This window comes from Eurypyga helias, unplaced genomic scaffold (assembly GCF_000690775.1).
Source record: "Eurypyga helias isolate BGI_N326 unplaced genomic scaffold, ASM69077v1 scaffold2597, whole genome shotgun sequence".
NCBI classification, from domain to species: domain Eukaryota; kingdom Metazoa; phylum Chordata; class Aves; order Eurypygiformes; family Eurypygidae; genus Eurypyga; species Eurypyga helias.
Genome location: NW_010259650.1, coordinates 1 through 11,491, shown reverse-complemented (window position 1 = coordinate 11,491; position 11,491 = coordinate 1).

Genomic DNA, 11,491 nt, shown 5'->3' with positions numbered 1-11,491 from the left:
CACTGGGCAGGACAGCACATGAGGTGAGGGTGACCCTCTCCTTCTCCTCGTGACATTTTGCTGTGTGTTCTATCCCTTTGCAGTCTGTGGAAATGCAGATGGGTTTTAAAAAAAGTCTTTTCTGTGATCCTTTCATTGCAGGATCCTTTTAAATAAAGATGCACTGTTTTCTGAGGTTGGAGAGATCCAGAACTGCCTCGTTACTGCTTGTCACTCAGATACCAGTTAAATACTAGGTCAAAATTAAGTCAAAGCCCAAATAGATGATTCTGTAATACCTTAGACTTAGGCAGTTCCCAGGCTGGTGTTAGGCTGTAACTGAAGTGTGTACATTTAGAGCTTTGTTACATCAACCCCTCCAGTCCATGAAGAAGAGAAGCTCTTGAAGGCGAGTCATCCCAAAACCAGATTCCCTTCAGAGGTGCCTTTCTGGCTTTGCTGGACCAGGCTGTCAACTTGGACCTCCCATCAGGACGAGTGCAGCCTTACAGGCAGTGCTGGGATACTACCAGCAGTGACTGCAGGCTCCGGATCCTGCAGGTCCGAGAGCCAAAATGCCTAAGATTGACAAGAAACACAGAGCAACCTGAAAAAGGTTCCAGTCCAGTGACTGTCATGAAACCCTTGTTTGTGCTATATGAAACTCAGGGGGCATCTGTACTCACAGTTTGTGCATCTGGTCATCGTGTTTAATTAGGACGGTTAACGTGATTTTTTTTTAAATGCCAGTGCTGTTTGTACAGTTTAATAAAATCTTGTGTACAGTTGGAAAACAGGCATTGAAGTGATTAAACAGGGGAAAAGAACAGAGGTGCTTAGAAAAAACATTAAAATGGCTCTGCTCTTTCTGGGGGATGTTCACCAGGGGAATTACAACCCATAAATACACAGCATCAGGAAGCATTTAAACAACTGTAACTACTCCACAGAGCAGTATCTAAACCAAGGATTTGGCACTGTGCAAAGATATCCAAGAAGAGAGTAAGATGTTGCTTTTCACTACCAGAAGATGACATGTCTGTAAATGGGGTGTGGTATCTCAAAGGGGTTGCAGAGCCAGATGTGCAGAGGTTGTTACTATTAGAGAGCGATTCAGGCCATCTTTTTTTGACACCTGAATGAAGCTGGATCAGCCAAGTTCTGGGAGCATCTAACTGTCCACATGCCATGGATGGAGTCTGGATGGACTGATCCAGACTAGAGATGCATTTCTAAGCATTTGAGGATTGTCAGTATCCCACTCTAAATGACTGTTACAGATGTTTTCTTTGCTACGGCACAGTGGTTTGTTCTTGACACCAGTGCAGGGACACCCCAAGAGCGTAGGCTAAGGAAGGAGGGTGCTGAATCACCTCTTGTGGTTAAGTAACTGAAGAGTAACGGGGTTTTAACATCTCTCTGCCCAGAGGCAGAACTCTCTGCACTACAGCTGTGGTCCCACATAGCTAAAGCAGCCAAACATGAGTGACTTTTTAAAGGAACATGTTTGACAGGGTGTTAGACTTACTGCAGGGCTTTTAACACAAACCACAAGAAGTACCTGCTTCTCTTTGCGAGCTGCCTTCAGCTTAAAAAACAAAGAAACCCATTGAGGATGGAGAGGGAGAGAAAGGGGGATAGGTGGGTACAAGCCACCACGAACGTTCATGTTGTGTGTCTCACCAGTGCCACAGCCTGAAAACCCACCCAGCTGTGCCTGTGGTGTGTGAAGGGTGACGTGGTAAGCAGCAAGCGTTTTCCTGTTATGGCAGCGATTAAGAGATAAGACCCAGTGAGGGCTAAAAGCCAAACACCCGCACGGAAACAAGCAGGAGCCCAGGTACGCAGAGAGATGCTCATTTGCCTTGGCTAAACCTGGCACCTCCATACTTATATTTTTTTTCTTTTTTTTTTTTTTAATTTCCTCAATAAAATGTTCATTTTATGGCATAATAAATGGGACTTGCATTTGCAGAAGCCCTGTGGGATTACAGCACTGCTGTAGGAGCATGGCACCTGCAAACATCAAGGTCTGACCTCCAGCACCCCCTGCTTCAGCTCAAGTTTTGGGGGTCCTCACCAGTAACTGCTCCTTCCCCACTCTTGCTGCTTCACCTGACAGATGCACAAACTTCTGCTTCTTGGCCTTCACCAAACTGAACCTCAAGCTAATAAACAGGTCAGGATGAGTGGGAGTCACCAGTGAAGGACAGGCCTGGTTTCAGCCCTCCTGCAAAGACCCCCAAGTTGCTATCATCAGAGGAGTTGCTCTCACAGCTCCTCAGCCTGCAGCCCAGGGGCATGGTTGCCTCTCCCACAGGGAAGACCAAGATCCATCTTTCACCCAACCATGCTTTTTACTGCCCATGCAGAAGGGAAAGGCAACTTCGTCCAGTGGTTACCAGGCACATCATGCAGAGGAGACATATCACTGAAAGTCCCTTGTCTGCCAGTACAGCTCCAAGTAGTCGGTACTGTTGGAGCTAGATGATCTTTAAGGTCCTTTTCAAACCAAACCATTATATGATTCTACTGCAAGTAAGTATGCTCCTCCCTTTATGATTATATTTGTACCTTAGGCATTTAAAACCCAAGAGACATATCACAGCTGGGATCACAACTGCTCTCTCACTCCAAGAGATGCCAGCTCAGCTAGTGTATCACCTTCAGCAGCTAAAAACGTAGTATCTGGCCCAAAGCATGCCTTGTGATGTTGCAAAGCCATTGGAGACCTCAGGACAGCCCACAGGAAACTTTTCTACCTTTCTGGCTTACAAAGAAGTTTTCTCTTTGCTGTGTCATTGCAACCAAGACAATGCAGGCAGAGCTGGTGAAGTATAGGAATAATGTATTTTTGGCTTTTCTGTAGCTGACACTGGTTGCAAGCCAGTGGTCCTGTACAGCTCAGACACTACCTGACATGCTGGAGTCCAGTGTACTGTTTGGTAACAGGCATGATGGAGTCCTTTATCTTCTATATTATCTTAAATGTTTATATACAGAAGGATGTGAAATAATGGAAATATATAAGGAAAGTGAAACAAAGAAAAAACATAGCTGAGTTGTGAAAGATGAAACAAGCACAGAAAAGTGAAGTAGGGAAGAAAATAGAGTCCAGGTCGATGTAATTTTATGCAACACTTCCTTTCATTCAATGGTTTCAATTACAACTCTGCCATGTTTCTTCAGAGCCACCAGTACCATCCCAGAGTTGCTTTTGTAGATGAAGCACAGGATTTCCAGATTTTTCAGAGGATGAGACAGCCTGAGACTAGAACAGATGAAAGGGTCTAATCTGGCCCCCTGGGAAACACAGAGCAGCCACTCCCACCCTGACATCTCCACTGGAAATCTAAATATTTTGTCCTGGATTGGGATTCAGGTCCCAATTCAAATAATTGAATTCAGGTCTCTGTGGCATAAGAATGCAGTTCAGCTACTCACCTTTACTCACGTAGCATCACTGAGACACCCTGGGGTGTCCCAGAGGCCTTCCACTGAACAGGCACCTCTCCTACAACCAGTAGCATATCCCAAAGCACCCCCAGTAGAAGTGGAAGCTTCTGCATAAGCCGCCAAATCAAGCCTGGTGATGGAGTTCACCCTACAGCAGGCACCTGTGTTCAACCAGCTGAGCCACTTCTTGTGGTGGAGAACCTCTATCCCGAGCTAGAGGCTGGCAATGTCATTGTGTTTTGACCCTGTCGAGGAAGAGCCTTGCAAGAAGAGACATAAAAAAATAGTCATCAGCATGTTTTCTGTAGTTGCTGAAGAAACTTCATGAAGGATATTCTTGATCCTCCTGGTATATCCTCATTAAGGGAAACCAGAAGACACTGCATTCCCATTCCCATTGACAAGCGTCTTCCTTTCTCCCACACCAAAGTATTGACACCCAGAGAGGCACAAAGTTCAGTGTTCATGGTCTTCTTGAAATCTGTCTTTGCTTTCAATCTCCACAAGGACTTTCAGTTTCATTTTGAATCTGAGGATCTCGTGAGTTAAATATTCAAAGTAAAGCTCTGCCAGAAATCTTTGTCCATCTCCATGAAAATCATGTAGAAGGTCATTGTGAACCCTTAACATCTTTTGAGATTTCCTCAAAAGGTCAACAAGGCCTAGACAGATGGATGAAGGCTAGACTAGCTAGGTGGATGGTGAGGTAGACACGGTTCTTGACTGTTCCTAGCTCTAGTTACCAAACCAGGGTGCCACAACAGAGACCTGAGCACCAAGACACTGCCAGCACACTCATTCAGCATTGGTCTTGGAGAACCAAACCTTATTCACAGTCAACTGAGGCATTCTTATATGCTCCATATTCATTCAATGCCACTGTCATCTCTACCTGAGAGTAAGGTCTCACAGAACCCCCAAAGTGATGCACAAGGTACACAGCAGCTGCAGAGGTGAACCATTATTTTAATAATCACCTAGAGAAAAACATGCTGCTTGAGTGGAAACAAAATAAAAATTAAGCATTACATTTAATTTATGATGTGGCCCTTTATTTTAAAGGAACATAAACACAAAATATTCAGACATCAAAGAGAGAATCGCAGCTTTCACTTCTAAATTCTTTTTTTATTGTTGTTGTTAGCTTCCCAGTAGCAAAGGAAATGAGTTCTCCCATAATCATTTCCATTTAATTTTCAGCTCCTTTCTGTTGATAGCATTGTGTATAACCTTTTTTCTAACAGTTACTTTAAATTGTGTACTTTGATATTCTATTCAGCTGGTGGGGAAAGAAAAATCAGTTCTAAAAATGCCATTTTATCTCTGCTGTACATGAGCTCGGCTGGGTAATGTGATATTTCAGACAGTATATTTATTTTAAATCATTGGTATTTTCCACCAGGGTGAAATTCTTCCAAGATATAACCTCTCATTGCCTCCCTCCTTCCCCCTCAAAATTTCATGGGGCAAAGTAGTGGAGAAAAAAGGACAAAATAACAACCCTTATTCAGAAGAAACAATAATCCACCCTGCAAATCAACTCAGTTCTGGTCATACTAGGCATAATGAAATGAGTAAAAAAACTGACAATATGGGAAAAATGGAGCACACTGTTATCATAAGATTAATAAATCCCAGACCATAGTGGCATTTTTGAGATAGTGAAGTAGGAGTCAGCAGTGACACAAAGTGACCTTTCTTGAAAAAGATGATGTTAAAACCTAATAATGCATTTTAGTTCTGCCAGAGATCCCATGACACTGGAATTCAGATGGGAAGAGGAACTTCAGGTTTCCTGTGCTGTCTCCACGGCAAATCATATGGCTGCTTCTCTTTCTTTGGATGGACTCAAGAGAATGGAGTAAATAGAAAGTCTCCACAAAAGACCATAGCAGATTTAGCTGAAAAATAGCCATCTTTAGGCCAAAAGCAGGGCTTGAGCCTGGTAATATGATCCATGGCCTAAAGATTTCAAGTAAATGCCTTGGCTGAAAAGCAGCAACACGTTCACACCCTCACCTGGACTAATCACTAAAAAGAGCCAGCTGTGTCGGCTCAAGCCACTATTTTTTGCAGCAGCAACCACCTCAAACCACTTTCATGTTCCAAATGGAGGGTCTTCGATGGACCTTTTGGGAACTGTGATGTGGTTCTTTATTAGTATAGGAGCATATGAGAGAATAAGACGTCCTATACCCAAAGTCTGCCAAAATTTTGAGTCTAGACATAGCTGAAAAGGTGACTAGGAATGTTCAAGATACAGGCTGGGGCTGAAAAGGATCACTGCAAGAGAAAAGATGCATTTGTTCTTGGTATGGATAAGCAGCAGTGTCTGATCCCTATGGTGTAGCTCTCTGAAATACACATTTCTTCCTTGTCATCAGTACTCAACAAAACACTGACCCTGAATAGTGGTGAAACTATGATCAAGCTTTTCAGTTTTGGAAGAAACAACGAAGCATTCAGATGGAAACAGCTTTCTATCATGTCTTACCACAGGCATAGCTCTTAGTGTCCCTAGTATGATGCTCAATTTACACCAGGGAATCATAGAATGGATATGTTAGAAGGGACCTTTAGAGATCATCCAGTTCCAACCCCCCTGCTATGGACAGGGACACCTTCCACTAGGAACCAGACCCAAACATCTGCCTATTCCTTTGATTAGAGATTTTGGATTAATTCTATGCTGCTTCAATTGAGACTGCTGCTACAGAGTGACCTTGGCCAGACACTAAAACAGAAAGTTGGAAGAGTTGTTTGGAAAGTGTTTTTATTTGAGTGTGAGTCTGTGGGCAACGCAAACCTTGTTTAATATGGCAAAGATCCCTTTTCTTCAGGATCTGTAGACCTGAGATTAATGTTATGTCCTTGGAATCCACTTTCCATGGTAGCACAAGCTGTATTTCTCTCATTTGACTTTAGTTGTCGGGATGCAGGTCAGAGAGGTTCCCCCTGCAGTCACTGGAGGCACATGCAGAGGAAGGTTTATCCCAAATAAGAGATCAACAAACAAGTCGAATGAAATACTCTCCAGATTCCTGTAGGACTAAGAGATGCTAAAAGCCTTTCACACATCAAGAGTTAGGCAAGACTGTCTGTGTCAATGCCACACTTGCAGTTCAGCGAACATGAAAATAAGTGCCATAGAAATCATATATGTGATTTATAGATGTAGAATAGTATATAATACAGATGTTTGTACCTGAACAAGTACAAACTCAGATCCCTCTATAGTCACTAAGGACTAATTATTACTGCCAGAGAAACTTGTAACCCACATCAATTCATCTTTAAGTAGACATACCTCCATAATTCTTACCCTAAACTTCATCAGCTGTTTTGGTGAGGTCAGCGTTCACTACCAAGGACCGTGAGAGTTGTCTCCCATGTAGACGTCTAAAGTCAAGTCACTTCGAGCTAGGGAAGAAGAATCCCCTCCCAGGTGAAATCAGAACAAGATCACCTAAACGATTTTATGATCACAACCTGCAGTAATTAAACTGTAAGCTGTAGAGGCAGCAAAGTGGCTGCATGGGCTTTACAGTCCATACAGACCAACTAAGCCTCCCCCAAGGGTGCTAAGTATTTAGTAAGTTACACAGCAACCACCAAAAATTCTGTGAAGTAAACCCAGCTGCTGGGATCTCTGTGCTGCCTCTGCCTATGTTTCTGGTGATAACTCCAAAAGGCTGAAGTTATCACTCCTACCCCTTACTTCCTAGGCCTGCAATCTCTGAAGAAGGAGAAATCAGCCCATCCTCCTCATGAACTACTCCAAAAACTTCAGTGTTGTTATTCCAGATTTGTACCACAGTAAATTAAGCCAGAAACTTTTGGTACCCGTCATTTTGGGTATCTCTTGAAGCCTTGACAATGGCAGGGCAGCAATGGTCTGGGACCCTTCCCTTCCAATGCCTGGCGACTTTGGAGATTTAGTTTGTATCAGTCTCTCTTGGGCTCTTTTTCTCTCATTCGCTCACGGTGTTTAAATTATTCCTTCCTTTTTACTCAGTCAGCGGAGAATTGAAATGTGCTGATGTCAGGATCTCTGAACAGATGGGAGAGCAGTATTGATTATGCAGTTGAGAGTAGGACATAAATAGCTTGTTAAAAGTAAATAATAATAGTTTAAATGCTGTGTACAAACCTTTATAAAATCTAGTGAAGCAAATCAAATAATCCTTCTAGAAATCTATTGGGGTTTTTAACAAGGTGGTGAAATTCAAGAGCCTTTTTCACTTACTTATGTTAGTGCTGATATAAGAGCTGATTGAATTAACAGCCTGGAACTGCTAGAGATGAGCCTGCCTTCAACATCCCAGCCAAATGAGATGTTTGCAGCTGATGTGTGAAAGGGAAAAGAGAATTGATGAGGGAGAAAGAGCAGGAGGACAGGAGCTGCAGAGTGCAAGCCAGTTTTGTTCAGAGTACAGGGGGAAATTTATTTTTCATCATAAATTCAGAGTCTGGGACCAAACTCACTCTGTTGTGTGTGACATTGAAATTGGGGTCTAACGCAGGGCATGGTATAAAGCCATGGATGAAATGTATCGTTATTGATTTGGGTTCATACTTGATATATATAAAGTCCTTCTGAATGGAGAGCACTGTCAAGTCCATGTTCAAAATCCCTCTGTCCCTCTATCCACTAACCACAAAAACCAGGCTGCTCCGGACAGTCATGACTCCGAATGTTAGAAAGATAGATTAAAATGTTAAGGTTAGGCAACAAAGAAGAGACAAAGAAAGAAAAATTACTTCGAGTTTGGGCTGCTATTACCCTTGGTGTAAATGCAATGCTTTCCTGATTAACGTCTATGCCGATCAGTCAGAATCAGGACGAAGCCTGCAGCAGAGACTGAGTCAATCCATGAGGAATGTTCAAAATAATAACAATAGCTCAAGCTGAGGAGCAGGATGCTTTTTTAAAAAAGGGGTCTTGCAAACTATTCGTAGGTTCAGCTCAAGCAATAACCTGAGGACAGCTCATCAGCAGAGCCACGTTCGCAGCTATTCAAGCAGGCAGACAAGTTTGTGCGCTCCTGCACCCACACTGATGGCAGGGCTGGCCCTTTCCCTTGAAATGCTGGTGATGTCTGCTCCAGAAGGACATTGCTTCCCTCAAGTGTTCATCCCTGCTGCTGCAGAAGGAAATAAGCTGGGATCGTACTGCCTTCATCTCCCCAGAGACAACTGCCCGGACAGAGCAGGGGTAAAAAGCATACGGGGCTCCCCTAATTGCTGAACGATCTCAGCCGTTTCAATATAGAGGTAAATATCTAGCCCCAGGAATTTCAACAGCAGCTACAACCTCGGAATCTGAGATACGGACAGTCTGGAATACAGATCCTGCAGTGAAACAAAAATTCATAGCTGGGTGAGATCTAGAGCCCTCATGGTACACAAACATCTCTGCAATCATGGTGCAGAGAAATTCTAAGAACAGAGTGGTCCTCCCAATTTTTCCTCCCTTTCAGCTCCAAAGCATAAAGTAAAGAAAGAACAGGACAATCAACAGGAAAAAAGTAGGTTTTGTGACACTGGCAATACAGGAGGGATTTGAGTAAATTTACGTTTTCCAGATTTGCCAGAGATTTCCAGGGTCATCTTAGCAATGGACAAATATCACCTCTGCACACTTGTTTTCCTATAAAAAGATGTGAGAAGTCTTCTTTAAAAAGGAGGTGTGGTAAGAATAGAGCCATAGCACTTTGGAGATGCTCTGCTAATATGGTGAGGAAAAACACAGACATTAAGTTAAAAGACCAATAAAGGTCTTAAGTCATATTACTCTTGATTCACATCAAAATAAGAGGGAAATTCCCACAGTGAAGAATTTTCCTTTTGAGCAGAAGGTTGCTGTGTAACAACACAAAGGCATCACACCAGCATTAAAGGGAATTGCTACTATAAACTAGTTATTTGATATATTGAGTCTTTTGTTTGTTTGCCTTAATTATTCACAAACAGGTGGTAGTTTTACTGATTTGTTCTTTATTCAAAGTAGTTGGTGTAAACATATTTTTGTCTCTCCGATAGCATGGCAGCAGTGTTCTCCTTACTCCTTCCTGGCTATTTGTGCCACGTGTCGGATATTCAATCACGCAACAGCGATGATGACTCTCCCACTAGATCATCATCTGTATCTAAAAAAAAAAAAAAGATGGGAAAAAAAACCCTTTTTCCCTTTTTTTTGTTGGCAAGTTAACTGAAAAAAAGCTCAGCACTGTTTGAATAATAAAAAAGATTTTACAGATGGCCACAAAAGTGTTTGAAACGAGAGTATTCTCATGAATATTTATTCTCACCAATTCTCCTGACAACTTAACTTTCCGCAGACATTCTTACGAGTAAACACTCCAACAGTCTCAACAAAGCAAATAAAAAGGTTTTGCACATAAGCACAGGAACGCTTACAGATTATTTATTTTGCAGCGCTGTCTGAAAGTCTCACCCAGAAGAAAAGCCCCCTTGTGTTCAACCCTTTAGATGCACAGCTGAAAAATTACCTCTTTCCTGAAGAGCTTGGTCTAAGTGCACAAAAAATGCCATGACACTGTCCTCATCTTCCAGATGGGGAGCTGATGTTGGCCACAATGGAAAAACTTGCCCTAAATTAGACAGCAAATGGTAGAGTCACAGAATTAACCTCTGCTCTCTCTGAATTCCCATCCCTGCACAATGTTCAGTTCTAGCTACATTTTACCAGGCAGTCATTTAAGGACTTAAGGTCAATATCAGAGGAGCAAGTCCAGAGGAGGGCTACGAAGATGATCAGAGGGCTGGAGCACCTCTCCTATGATGAAAGGCTGCAAGAATTGGGCTTGTTCAGCCTGGAGAAGAGGAGGCTCTGGGGAGACCTCATTGCAGCTTTCCAGTATATGAAGGGGCTACAAGGGTGCTGGGAGAGGACTTTTTGCAAGGGCCTGTAGTGATAGGACAAGGGGTAATGGGTACAGATTGAAAACAGGGAGGTTTAGATTAGATATCAGGAAGAAGTTCTTCACAGAGAGGGTGGTGAGGCACTGGGACAGGTTGCCCAGAGATGTTGTGGATGCCCCATCCCTGGATGTCTTCAAGGCCAGGCTGGATGTGGCTTTGAGCAACCTGGTCTAGTGCAAGGTGTCCCTGCCCATGGCAGGGGAGTTGGAACTAGATGATCTTTACGGTCCCTTCCAACCCAAACCATTCTATGATTCTATGATTCTATGACTTTTTAGTGTATGGATTTTAGGTCTTACCCTCTTTCATTACTTCCAAGCAATGGACTATGCTATATAGCGTGACCTTAGTTAGTGTCAATGCACTTCATATCCTAGTAGAGGCAAGAATTGGAATTATTCACTTTAATGACCATGAACCATTTTAAGCATGGGCTATTTTGTCTCAGCCAAATTCCACGTTCATTACATGATTTTTGAAACAAAGGCAAAGCCTTTTCATGGATTGCCATAGTAAATAGTATTTGAATGGCATAGCACGTCAGGTGCAAGGCACAGAGGCTGGGAGTACGAGGGTGATGTATTCAGTTGGGATACTTCTACCCACATGGTTCTTTTACATGAGTTGAATCATTGCAGATTATGCCTGGTTGAAAGGAAACAGTATATTCTGTGGTGTTTAAAGATGTCACACTCATTGCAGAGCTTTTGGAAACCAGTGAGTCAGCAGGAGGAACACAATGCCGGTTCCAGCTATTAGGCAGTTATTTAAAACAAAACAAACAGAAACAAAAAAAGCCACTTGTGAATTCAACAGATGCAGTGAATTCCCTGCTTTGCAAAGACTAAAGTGTTTGCACATAGGAAAGGGGCACTTTTATTAACATAAAGGTCACTGCAGTTCAATTCCTCATTCAAATGAATTATTCAGTATTTTCTTTTAATCTCATTAACATGGATGTCTGTAAACAAATTCTGAAAATGCAGAATGAAAGACTAGCAAAAAGCATGTGATAAAGGACCAGGACAGACACCTTATGGATGCACAAAGATCACAGACAGATTTTAACCAAACCAAGGAAACATGAAAACTTAAAGACCATCTAGTTCCA